The sequence below is a fragment of the Zootoca vivipara genome, chromosome 2, assembly GCF_965207765.1.
Source record: "Zootoca vivipara chromosome 2, rZooViv2.hap1.1, whole genome shotgun sequence".
NCBI classification, from domain to species: Eukaryota; Metazoa; Chordata; class Lepidosauria; order Squamata; family Lacertidae; genus Zootoca; species Zootoca vivipara.
In genome coordinates, this window is record NC_142584.1 from 58,186,479 (window position 1) to 58,199,835 (window position 13,357).

The 13,357-nt window shown below is 44.8% G+C and overlaps 1 protein-coding gene across 2 annotated transcripts in view; it reads right to left on the minus strand.

The window, feature by feature from the left end:
• Nucleotides 1–5,828, minus strand: part of RASGEF1C (RasGEF domain family member 1C) — an 86,566-nt gene extending 80,738 nt beyond the window's left edge. Inside the window, exon 1 of one of the 2 annotated variants that reach the window (XM_035105596.3) lies at nt 5,348–5,828. The gene's annotated coding sequence lies outside the window, so the exon portion shown is untranslated. The remainder of the gene's footprint in view (nt 1–5,347) is intronic. The other variant, XM_035105595.3, reaches the window with a different exon arrangement.
• Nucleotides 5,829–13,357: the final 7,529 nt, after the last annotated feature.

Genomic DNA, 13,357 nt, shown 5'->3' on the forward strand with positions numbered 1-13,357 from the left:
TTTCTGAACTTGACTCAAAATCTTTTTAGCAGTGAATCATTAAGGAAACTTGGCTTCATGGAATAACAGAACACTAAAGCAAAGGTGGATTTAAGGGAGTATGACCACTTCAGTCGCACTGGGCGGGGAATCTCATAAGCGCTGCCCTGTTAGCTGCTTTATTTGTGAAGCTGTAGAGGACATCTAAAATTGTGTGAGATTCTGCAGAGCATGCAAGATATAAAGCAATCTCATGCAAAATTGGCACCAATGTTAGTGCCACTTCTTTACCAGCAGCAGAGCCTGCAGGATGGGCAGAGAAGTGGCACCAGCGCCAGCAGGTAAGACGGCAGCGCCAGCAGCAGAGCAGGCCGAGGCAACACATCCTGTTTCACCTCAAGTGGCAAAATGGGACACCCCGCCCCAATAAAGATGGATGTGTGTGTTACAACTAGAATCTGTATGCTCCCATCATAACTAACATGATTTTTCAGGCCTTCCTAAACTTTGACAGGCAATGCTTTATAATCCTCTAGCAAAACGCCTCTGAAATAGAAGTGTGCGCACACACCATTGGCCCCTAGTGCTATTAGATGTCACAACAAGAAGTAGATATGCACACAACCATCACAGCATCAACAGTTGACAAGCACCCACACACATAAGCCAAGCTAGGGAAGGAAGACAAGAAAGATTAAGGAGCTGCATTGCATCAGGTCAGACCACTGAGCCATCTAGCCCACTGTTATCTACTTTGATTGGAAGTGTCTCTCCAAGTTCTCACGCCTTCCATCACCTGTTATATGATCCTGTTGTCTGGAGTTACCAGGGATTGAACTTGGGAACTTCTGTATCAAAAATATGTGCCCTGTTATCGAGCCAGGGTCCATTCCCGAATCAAGTGACTGCTTTCTTTAGAGGGGATTTCTTAGGGAGGCTCTATTTCAGTGGACAATCACTAGGCCTTTATTATCTGGCTCCCTAGGGTGGGTGGGTGGGGTTTTGTTTTAGAGAAATGAGAGGTATAAGTACTCCAACCTGAATAATTCCAACGGGAAACTGCAATTCTCATCAGCCCAGGTGTGCATGGTCAGTGGTCAGGGCTGCTAAAGAGTCCAAAACCAAATATACTCCGTTTGTAGCGTACAACTTGGTGGTGGTATTTTAAGTCATAAGACGTGCAGGGCACCCATGCATAATGAGGAAAATAAAACAGTCAACATATTACCTTGTTTAAACAAAGGCAACCAATAGCTGAATTATGGCAGCAGAAAAGAAAGAAATGTAAGTTGGCTAAACCTATTAGCAGGGCAGGAAAACCTTTGATTGCATTTCGTATAAGGAGATACATTTTCATCAGGCCTAGAAAACAGCTATAAACCTATAAAGTTTCAAGTGGCAGCATGACTGCAAAAGGATTGTCTCTTCCATCAGAGACTACTGGCAAAATCAAGCTTGGTCCAGGTAGACTTACCCCCAAGAGCCTCCTTGGCTAGTTCTGCCTTTAGTATGAAAATACGGTTTCATACTAACATGGAAAGTAGGCTGGTGATTGGGGGGAAAGGTGGCCTCCCACCACCTCCAAGATGGATCAGCTGGTGCTGTGCAATTCATAATGGGGGATTCAGATGATCCCCCTCAAATGTGCCATGGGACTGTGGAGGTTATAGACCTACACATGTAGAACTCCACACAACGAAAGATCCTGGATAATCAGGACCTCTCATACACACATAGCGGGTGGAGCTCTATGCACATAGATCAATATGAGTGTGGAATCCATCCCTTTTCAAGTGCACTGAACTCATGGTTAGTGAAGGTGGGGGGGGGCGGCATTGGGCATGGTGGCGGCAGGTGACAGTTGCCCACACAGCTTCATGACCTCTATATGTAACATTTGAGTGTCTGGGGGTGGTAGGAGTCAGGCATTTGAATCTCCCAATTGTGACTACAAAAAGCAGAATTTAGGAACACATGAAGGAAAATGCTTCCCGCCGTCTCCCAAAGGGTTCTCAAGAGGGAGTTCCATTGCAACCGAATACTCTATGCATTAAACATTAAGTAAAACATAACATTTCCTCACCAGAGCAATTTCTTCAGATTTTGTTTTACTCCTTTGGAAACGACTTCACTTCCACTATATGCACCCACACAGTTCCATTATTACTATTATTATTGGCATAATTATGGCTTGTTTGCACAGCTTTCACTTAACTTGCATTTTATGATGGGGGTGACTGTTCTTCTGTGTCTGCGGGCACCAAGGGGATCTATGCTTACCTGTGCACACAACTGTATAGACTGTCACATTATGATGACCTTTTTTTTGCATCCTTTGCATCTTCCACGTTTCCATTAAAAAAACCCTGCATATTAAACATATTTGTACAAATGAATTCTCACATGAATAAATACCCAGGGTGGGGGGAGCGAAGTGTGCTTAGCCAGTGATGTGCTCAGAATTGGTGCGGGTTCTTTCTTACACCCAAGTGGGGATGCATAGGACTACCCCTCACCTGCCACTGGAGCTTATTTCTCACACTGGTTTTCATAGTAAAGTCAGGTATTGCCAACCTTTTTAGGTTGCAGGAAAGTTCAGATGTTTGAGTAAGAGCTGTGGGCACTGGACAGAAGTCAGATCCCAAACAAAACTCATAAATTAATCTGAGTTTTGAAAAGTACAGAGAGCTAAAAGAAGAAGTGGGAAAGAGCATCATCACCCTTATAAATACCTCCGTCAGCTCAATGGACTTTTCAAAGGGGGAGGAAAGTGACTACATTTCCCAGCTCATGATTAAGGGGGCACTGAATGTAGAGGTGCTCAGAGACTTTGTAGGCAGTGAAGGAAGACTTCAAGGGCACTACTGTGCCCATCACAGGGGCCACATTGACAACCCCTGGGAAAACCATTACAAACCATACATGTGAACATAGAGATAAAAACAAAGGTTTTAAAAATGCAAGGGGGAATTCGTCTCGCATGTACTGTAGTTGCATGGATAGAAGTATGACATTTCATATACATCATACCTTTACGAGATCAATTACATTATTTTTCTCTCCCTCACACATAAAATTTACATTCTTTCACATGACATTAAAGAGAGTTTGACCTAAAAACACCTGATATCATCATCAAGGAATCCAACCGGAACAAATCTCATGACCTAACCCACAGCTAAGGGAAAGAAGTCACCCTTAAATGCAATGTTGAGTGCCAGATGTCCCCCCCCCCTATAATTATGCAACAAGTGTGTGAGATTAGCATTGAGTCTCTTAGCAGAACAAGGGGTCTGTCAGAAATGAAAGAAATATATGGGCAAAGCCCTCACTGTATCAGACCGCCTCTGATGTGAGCCCAGTTCATTTGCACATATCATCCCACACTCTAGGTTTCCACTATGTAGGTAGAGTGTAGCATTAAAGTAGCCACTAAAAATACAGGGCAGTTGGCCCTTTGCAGTAGTAATTACTATTCCTGCTCACAATGTTAAGCAGATCTCTGCAGAACAGCATTTATAGAATTCATACCATACCAAACAATTATGAAAACATAGGAGAGGGGTTTCATATTGAGATCATAGCAAAACCAGGAATTTAGAAGCATGCATCCAGAGGTTTGTTTTCAGAATGTGTGTGTATTTTTAAAACACTCGCCTCAAAAACACCAGTAGATTATTCTGATGATCCTATAAAATGCCATTTTTAGGAATGTACATTCAGCTGTCTGCAAACCAGAGACACATTTCCAGTGAGAGGGAGGGGGGATTATCCTGTGCTTTCTGATAACAGCTGAGTCAGATTCAGATCAAATTTTGTTCCTGGAAAAATCACACCTGATCTGACACTGTACATGTCAGGATTTAGCTTGAAACAAATGTTTCAAAGCTGAAATTTAAGCTGCTTGGAATTACGATCTACAGCAGAAATAAAGATAGTCCATTTTTTCTATCAGAGCAAACCGACAAGATGATGTTCTCCTAATGCTTCTGTTAAAAAGGGCTAGCACCACACAGACCAAGGCAGAGATCACAGCCAGTTAGTATCATGGTGATCTTTTTGTAAGCTAGATATCCTTTAATACACATCTTGGTCGCCGCCACATTTCTCCCCTTTGCACAAATACTTGGATTGGCACGTCTCTCCCAACAGCCCTGCCTGAAACACATTTACGTGGAAGCAAGTCCCCGTGACTTCGTTGTGTTTACTTCCGCATAATGCGATTAGAAGCAGGGTGCCTAACAGGTGTTAAAAGACTCAAAGAAAGGCACAGGTATATAGAAGTCTATGGCACACTCTTCAGTGAAAACACAATGGCTCACACTCCCAAGTGCAACTGCAAATAATCGGGGCTCGGTGTTTGGCAGAGAAACGGCTCAGAGTGAGGGGCTGTCCAGACTGACGGATGGAGGCGTAGCGTTTTGAATTAAGGAGTCGTGCATTATAGGACAGCACTACTTTAATAACCTTTAAAAGGGGGTGGGGTGGGGTCAGAAACTTTTAATTCTACACAACAATAAGAGCCTATAGCCCTAGTTCAGCAGCTCGGAGATCGATCCCCTCTTTGATTTAACTTAATTCAATATACATTACGAGCTTTCCAGTCACACAGTTCGGAAGGAGTTCCCATCACCTTCCTTGAGAACACCCAGGTCAGCCTCATTAATCTCCCATCCACCTCGCCACCACCAACCTCGAAGACGCCGCCACCAACCTCGAAGACGAACGCAAACGAAACAAAAAACACAAACCCTCGGCTCCCTTTTGCTAATTCACTTCGGGCTGCAAGCACCAATCGATTGGAAAGTGCATTATTAAATTAAAAGTTTGCGCCATTGAGTAATGGTTATAGGGTTAAAAGGCCCGCCACGTTCCTCAGCTACGTGCCCGTCCCCGGCCGCCCCCAACCATGCCTGGATCAGTCTATTATGCCCTGGAATGGACGTGCCCACCGTCCGGGGTCGGGGCTTGGCCTGCGGTCAAACGCCGCTTCCGAGCCCCGCGCCTGCCCAGCCGAGCGGTTGCTCGCTCGCTCCTCCTGCGCAAGGTGCACATCCCCTCCAGAGGCCACGCCGCCCACCGGAGCCAAAGCGCGAAGCCGGCGCGGCAGCAGCCCGCCTCTGCGGGAGGCAGGAAAGGCTCGGCACGTTCCCAGCCGCTCGGAGTTTTCAAGCGGGGCTGCCTTCTTCTAACGAGGTGGGATCTGGACAGTAGGAAAGGAACGTGCGCGCGAGCGCGTTCGGTTTCCAAAAACGGCTCTAGAATGCGCCCCCCAAATCGCAGACCTCTCCTTCCTCGGCTCACCCACTTTCCTACCCTCCCAGTCGGAGAGAAGAAGTCCGCCGCGAGGAAAGTCGCCTGCACTCACCGGAGCTAGGCACTCCCCGCCCCGCTGTGCCAAGCCATGGGCGTCGAAGGCAGCCAGCAAGTCCCAGCTCGGGTTAAATCCTCAGGCACATCTGCCGCTTGCAACCAATCCCCACCGGATCCCTCCTTCCTCCTGCTCAGGTGCCCAGAAACTCCGCGCGCGCTGTCTCCTCAGGCGCCCGCCCGTGCCCGGTTACTATTCCACCCGCTTCCACGGCGCTTATCGAGCTGCTGCTGCTGCTGCTGCTGCTGCTGCTGCTGCTGCTGCTGCTGCTGCTGCTGCTGCTGCTGCTGCTGCTGCTGCTGCTGCTGCTGCTGCTGCAAGAGGCTGCGTTTCTCCACTTGCGTGCCGCACCTCGCCGCTCCAAGCGGAGCGCATAGCGCCGCCTGGCTGCCGCGCGCAAGAAGGGCGGCGGGGACGGCGTCCAGAAAGCTCGGCACGGTGCGGGCGCCCTTCCGCCTATTTAAAACACACCTCAGCTGAACGGAAGGGGAGCGCGCGACTTGCTCGCGGGCGCGTGCCGTTGTAGGCGACTGCAGCCAATAGGGGAGGGGAGCGCCTGCCCGCCTGCTTGCCCGCCTGCCTGCGCGGGCAGGTACAGGCCGCGCAAAGCGGTGGCTTACAAGCCCCAGCTGCGGCCCGCCGCCCTCTTTGCCCCATTTGCAGCTTTTCAGTGGCTCGCGCCTGTCAGTGGACAGGCGCTGATTGCCTGCCTCACAAAAACCCTGTCTCGGTCATGCGGAAGGAGAAGGCGGCGGTGCCCTAAGCCTGTGGGCAGCTGCTGTTTTCTTCTGCTGGGCTATGGGTCAGTATAGCAGGAAAGGGTCATGTTGCCCAGGACACATTCATCATTGCACCCCCAAGGGTGACACTGCAATAAACAACACTCATTTTGAAGGTAGAGTCTGAGAGGGTTTACAGGCAGTCAGGAACTAGCCAGACTCAGACCCGCTTAGCTGCTTTTACACACCCTCGGCTTATCTACCGTAGCTCTGTAAAGGCGACTGAAGTGATGGTGTTTATTATGCATAATTTGAGTCGGCATGAATAAGCCGCCTTGGGAAACTGGTGAGACAATATTTAGGCCTACTGCCAGAAATTCTGTGGTGGTACAATGTACCCAAATATGGGTAGCCAGATAGGGGGAGAGTTCTTTACTTTCTTTGAAATTAATAAATATACCATTTAATTGTATAAAATGATTAAGCATCGGCCATCCCAGTGCCTTTACACTTGTCGGCATTGTAACACACTGCGAAGTGGCAGCAGGTTTAGTTCTTACTGAGCAGTGAACCTGCAAACTATGTCTGAAGACGGGGGATATGCCATTGGGTTACATGCTCCCTCTTCCCCTATTTTGGACAGATTCTTCTTTCCCAGTTGTCACAAGTGTAATTAAAAACTTGTTAGTTTGCCTCTCATATCTGATCTGGTTTGAGATTGCCTCCAAATTTTGCATGCCAATTTGGGAATATGGAATTGGCACATGAGAGGGAAGAAGGAAGCACTTTTTTGATGCTGTGCAAATGTGGCCAGTTGCACCCAAACACAAACTGATGTGAAGCTTTGCTCTTGAAAATGAACTCACAAAGCAGCTTGTGCTGATGCTACAGAAATCTCCCTATGTCACTGCTCCCCTGCCCTTACACCAATACAAACCCCCCTGTCTATGGTTTGCTACCACACAATGTGCTGCTGCACATGGACTATACATCACCACCTGCATTCAGTTTTATATGGCATCCATCCATGCTGCTTGTCTGAAGCAACATCCATCTGGCTGCTTCACTGTTTGATGCCTGCATTGCAATTAGCACCTCCTGCATCACAAGACCCAGGAGCACTGGCACTTGTTTTGTTTTTCTGTTCCTTTCTGAATAGCAGTTTCCACCCTTGAAACTACAGAGCATCATGTTAATATTTTCTAGCTGCTTTATACAAATATGGAAGGCTTGATCTCATAGCTAAAATGCTCACAGGTGCTGTTCCTTAAGCATCTCAGGTGGCCCAGGTATTCCTCGGCTTGTTCACCTTACCTGTCTACTGGGCTACAGGGTTGCCTTCTGCCTCTGTGTAAGGTTTGCTCTGCAGTGTCAGGGAAGGAGATGGAAGCAAGTTCCTGGCTCTTGTGATCCAGGATGTGCTAATTGCAATGCAAGCATCAAACTGTGAAGCAAAGGCTTCTTAACAGCATGATTCTCCATCAAGGATTTTGACAGCAAATCCACCACTGGGGGATTGCTTTTTCCTTTTTGCAATACATTTTAAATATATAGTATGCGCAATTAAGTTTCTATTTGCTATGGCAACTTTCCCATCCAGAAATTTGTGTTGTGCTCTCATTGGGAAAGGGTTCTGCATTTGGCCCTTTATTTTGTGGCTATGGCTGAAGAAGGAAGAGTGAGCTACAATTAACATTTGCTTGCAAAAGGATTTGCTACTTTTTGGTTGAAAACAGCTCTCCTGTAAATTGATCATTTGCTATTCAGATGGTTTCCTGAAGTATCAGTACCATTTGCCCCTAATGCCCCCAGAATACGTGACAGAGCTCGCTTCTTGCAAAACCCAGATGAAATAGCCTTATGCATTAGCTCTGGGAATCTACTCCTGATGTTATGCTCTGTTGCCTTTTCTACAATAGAGCACAGCACTGGGTTGATAGAGAGCCACAAGGGATTACATAGGGGAAAGCACTGAAATGCTGAGAGAAACAGTTGAGTCAACTGGATGATAAATGAAAGGCAGGCTCTCATTACAAAGGGAGGCAACTGTACTTGTTTTTGGAACTTTGTATACTTTGTTAATGCTCCTGTAGCCTTTTTCTTAAGAGTAGAAGAAAATATTTGGCAACTGGTCAGTGTAAGAAACAGCAGAGCTAGTCAAATGAACAAAGATGTTTCAATAACTACCTAAGTAAAAAGTTTAACAGGGAAAAATGACAAGAAAAGGCTAGAAAACTAGAAAAGGAGGAAAGGAAATACAGGGTGGATGGAGAGGAATTACAAGAACGATTGCACTTAAATGCCAGTTTTTAACTATGGTATGTGTGAAGTTCTAAGTTAAAGGACACAATGTGTGATTGCAAGGGTGACCTCATGTAACCGTGATAAAAGTAACAAAAGTCCCCCTACAAACAAAAGTAGAATTTGTTGATGACAAATGTATTGACAGGGTCCCTGGACAATTTGTGGCCTTTTTAATTGCAGACTATTTTTAAACTTAATTCCAACATCCCCTTATCTGGATGAATCTCATCTTCATAGAGCAGTTTCTATTTTTCTCTCTGGACTTGAATAATGGTGCAGTTGAGTAGGATGAAATAACGAGCTGCTTTTCAGACCATTCAACAAAAGACTTCAGTTGGGATAGCTACAAGAAATTCAGACCACAGCTCAGAGGGCTTGTATTGCCTAAGAATTTTACTCCAGCCCAAAGCTTCTGTGGAAATAATCTGTTCATGATGACCACCAGCTGGAATTCATGGGATGTGATTAATTGAAGTTGAACATTATAATACAGAATGGGACTTTAGTGCTTCTGGCTGGACAGAACAGCTTCAGCTTGGGATCTGTGCAGAAGATAAACAGCACTAAGAATAGTTGCAAAAGCTTAAATGCAGTAATGAAGGAATGACTAACAAAACTAAGGAGTGTAAACAGAGACTTATTTTTTATATACGGTGCATAAATTCTTCTACTACAAATTCATTGTCGGTGAAAAATTTGGATATTGATAGCATTAAATGTTAGGTAAATTAATGGAGGACTGATGCATCAATCACTTTTATTTTCAGAAATCCTGTTATTCTTGAACTAAAATGATTGAGGAGTCAACAGAACCATCTCGCTTATGTTAATTCTACAGTAAGCCCACAACTTAAGTACATTTAACTTGTGTGCATTCAACTTTATGCACTTAGCTAAAAATTAAAAATAAAATAAAAGGGAGGAGGACATCCATGAAAAAAGACTTTGGCAAACCCACTAACAATTGCACACAATGTGTTTTGTCTATGCATTATTTTGGCTTTGGGTGCATTTTGGCCAAATTCGTTGCGAAAATTAAGGAGTGCATTAGATTCGATGGTGCATTAGGTAAAGGTAAAGGGACCCCTGACCATTAGGTCCAGTCGTGACCGACTCTGGGGTTGCGCGCTCATTTTGCATTATTGGCCGAGGGAGCAGGCATATAGCTTCCAGGTCATGTGGCCAGCATGACAAAGCCACTTCTGGCGAACCAGAGCAGCACACGGAAATGCCGTTTACCTTCCTGCTGTAGTGGTTCCTATTTATCTACTTGCATTTTTGATGTGCTTTCGAACTGCTAGGTTGGCAGGAGCTGGGACCAAGCAATGGGAGCTCACCCCGTCACAGGGATTTGAACTGCCGACCTTCTGATCAGCAAGCCCTAGGCTCAGGGGCAAAATTTGCCAAGGCAGCCCAAAGTGGTGCAGCATATGCAAGTACGGCAGATACTTTCACATTAAACAGCCTTCTTTATGGTCCAGCTCTCACTTCCATACATCACTACTGGGAAAACCATACCTTTAACTATACGGACCTTTGTCAGCAAGGTGATTTCTCTGCTTTTTAAGATGCTGTCTAGGTTTGTCATCACTTTTCTCCCAAGAAGCAGGCTTGATCACTCACTGCGTACTATAGTATATATAATGAGTTGGTATCACATTTTTTAAAGCATGTGGAATTGACTTTTTCTAGATTGCTTTGTTTATCAGTGAACCACATCAGGGCCGTCTTAAGCGCCCCTGGCGCCGTGGTGCGCCAGATCCCTCCGGCGCCCTCCCGCCCCATTTCCCAGCGCGGTGGGCAGGTGGGCGCCGCACGGCTGCCACAGGCGTGGCGGGCAGACGGGCAGGCGCAGCGCGGTTGCCGTGGGCGCAGCTGCGCGGCGGACCGGCCGGCCAGCCAGCCAGCTGGTGGACGCAGCTCGTGGCGCCCTCCTAGCGGGCTGGCACCGTGGTGCCCTGCGCCACCCAGCCTGCACGTAGGGCCGGCCCTGAACCACATCTTTGTTGGTAAAAACTTCATTGGTTTGAGATTCATCACATGGGAGTATTTATCATTGTTTGAATAAAATAAGGCAAATCTGTGGAATATCCAGACTTTGGCTGATCAGTAGTTCGAATATTTCTGTTTCCTCTGTTCTGCAGATGGTAGCAAAGTGATAGTAACAAGTGTATCTCTAATTATGCAATTTGAATGGGAGTGATAAGGCAGAACAGATTTATTTACACTAGTAATCTAACTTGCTGATAAGAAACTTCAGTGAAGCTGCTAATTGGAGATCCTGTTAAGCAGGACATCAGCCATCATTAAATATTCTGTTTAAACATTCATTTTTGCACTGGTTGGGTATAAACCCTTTTGCTGGAACAATTATGTCCTTGGAGGAAGCGAGATTAATTTCCAAATGAGAGAGGGAAATTTTGCTTTGGAATTGGCTTCTGAGGGCAGATTTCATATGAAACCTTTCCTACACAGATTACCAGAGGGAGGGGGGGGCAGAGAAGTGTGATGAGTTCTGCATGTAGTATGTGACAGTTGTTTATTGGGTTTTCAATAACTCAAATTACTGAGCTGATTGTTGATGGTGCTTTTATAAGGTAAATATAGATGCAGATATTTTGATTTGATTTTTTTTATTAAAAAAGTGTGTTATAATTATTGAAAATGTTAACACTGTATTAGGAACATATTGCTACAGAATTCTTATTTGGTTATTTTTATGTATTGCTCTTTGTTTGTCTACTGTGTATATTGTGAGTATCCTTGAACACTATTTCTTGGCAAAAAGGTGGCAGAAACACTAAATATTTAGGAGTACTGCACAGTGGTGTCCAGTAATATTTAGCAGTTGTGTTCTCACAGAACAAGAACATTTTTAACTGATAAAAATATCAGTAAGATTTTAATATGTTTTTTGTAAATCACACACCGATGAGGCATGTGATGTCAACATGAGGATTTTACATAAGACATCTCTAGAGAGTGAAAAAACTAACCAAGCCAAGATACTTTATCAATAAATAGTCAAAGAGTAAAAAGAGTTCCTTACATTAGCTTAGGTAGAAGAAATTGGTTATAGAAGAAACACTCATATATTTTTTCTTTCTGCAGAAAGAGAAATATTCTAATAAGAATAAGCACATATTCTTTCATTTTGTTGTCCTGAAGTCAACCTATACTGAACTGCAAATGAAACACATTTTTATTTAGAGAAGTACTGAAGGGAAGTAAAAAATCAATTAGAGGGATTTTTTTTTATCTTCAAGGGCAAGGAGAAAAATAATTACAAAGTTCAGCCAGTTCAGTTCCTCTAACAGAAGCTGTATCTGGGATGACCAGAAAGGGTATCAGTCAAAAGTATCTAACAGTAAACAAGGCACCATGTACAAATTATGTGTTGTCAGCTGCAGTCCCAAGAGTGCCCGAGATTCTAAGAAATAATGTCTTGTTAGTCAAGCTCCAGAGAACTTGGTATTTTGATTTGTTGGCATAAAATTTTGTGGTGTGATTCTGCCTGAGTGAGCAAGCAAGAGAAAGAAGGGGGTATGGTGCGCTATCTTCCATTCAAAGGGAAGGTAGTTCAAATTATGTAAACCTGGAGTTGTTCTACTCAGAGTAAACTCAGGGGAAACAATTGAACTTAGTTAGCTATGGCCATTAATGTCAGTGGGTCTGCTGTAACACTGGATACAACCCTTTCATTCCATAGTACTGAGGTGAGATACTCTGAAGCCCAGCTTGTAAAAAATGTGCCTAAGATTAGTAGTTGCTCCACAGTCTAGGTTTGCAATATTTCAAAAAGTAAAAACCAGGACACCCAAAAAGTTGTTGAACTCGGAAAGTCTCCACGGATGTCAATTCCAGCTTTGAAATCCCGGTATTATGCAGGAAAATCCGGACATATGGCAGCCCTACAATAACACAAAGGAAAAGATACAATTATTAGTGATCATTTAGGTCTATAATGGCAGAATGCTTATTTCCTTCACTTCTTTTAACTCTGTGTGGTTGAGGCACAAGTCAGCCACCTGTCAACAAAGGACTAGGGGTTCTTTGTATTGTGTTAAAGGTAAGGGTACCCCTGACCATTAGGTCCAGTCGCAGACGACTCTGGGGTTGCGTGCTCATCTTGCTCTATAGGCCGAGGGAGCCAGCGTTTGTCTGCAGACAGTTTCCGGGTCATGTGGCCAGCATGACTAAGCCACTTCTGGCGAACCAGAGCAGCACACGGAAACGCCATTTACCTTCCCGCCGGAGTGGTACCTATTTATCTACTTGCACTTGATGTGCTTTCAAACTGCTAGGTGAGCAGGAGCTGGGACCGAACAACAGGAGCTCACCCCAACGCGGGGATTCGAACCGCCAACCTTCTGATCGGCAAGCTCGGTGGTTTAGACCACAGTGCCACCCACGTTCCCTGTATTGTGTTAGGCCACTCCGAAATCAGGTATTAAGGATGTTCAGCCCTTTCCCTCTCTGTACAAAGCATAGTTTTTTTCTGTCTTCCTGTGTAGCATTGTTTTCTGTCGCGAGAAAGCTAAAAGAAAGACAAAAAAGCAGATATTGATTCTGCTGCTGGGCCTACCCCTTCCAGATTTGGAGATCTGGAGGGAGGTTGCTCATGAGCTTAAGTATTTTCCAGAAGCTGAAGGGAGGGAGGAAGAGGGGAAAGAACATTGTATCAACAAACTTTTGCTTATTAAGCCATCGAAAAGGGGAAAAGAACAACACAAACATATGGGAGACAAAAAGCACAGAATAAAAATGGGAAATAAGTGTTTGTGTGAAAATGAATTTTCATTGAACTCCCTTCAGTAGCTATCCATTATATATGGGCATGCGATACAGGAAAAAAATGTAAGATCAGGAATAGAAATTTGTAATGGTTGTGGCACGCAAGGAATTCAGTGAGTGGAGAGAAAAGACTACATTCAGTATTCATTTCAAGCAATCGGGAAACAGTAGCAACAGTGAGAAATAAAAT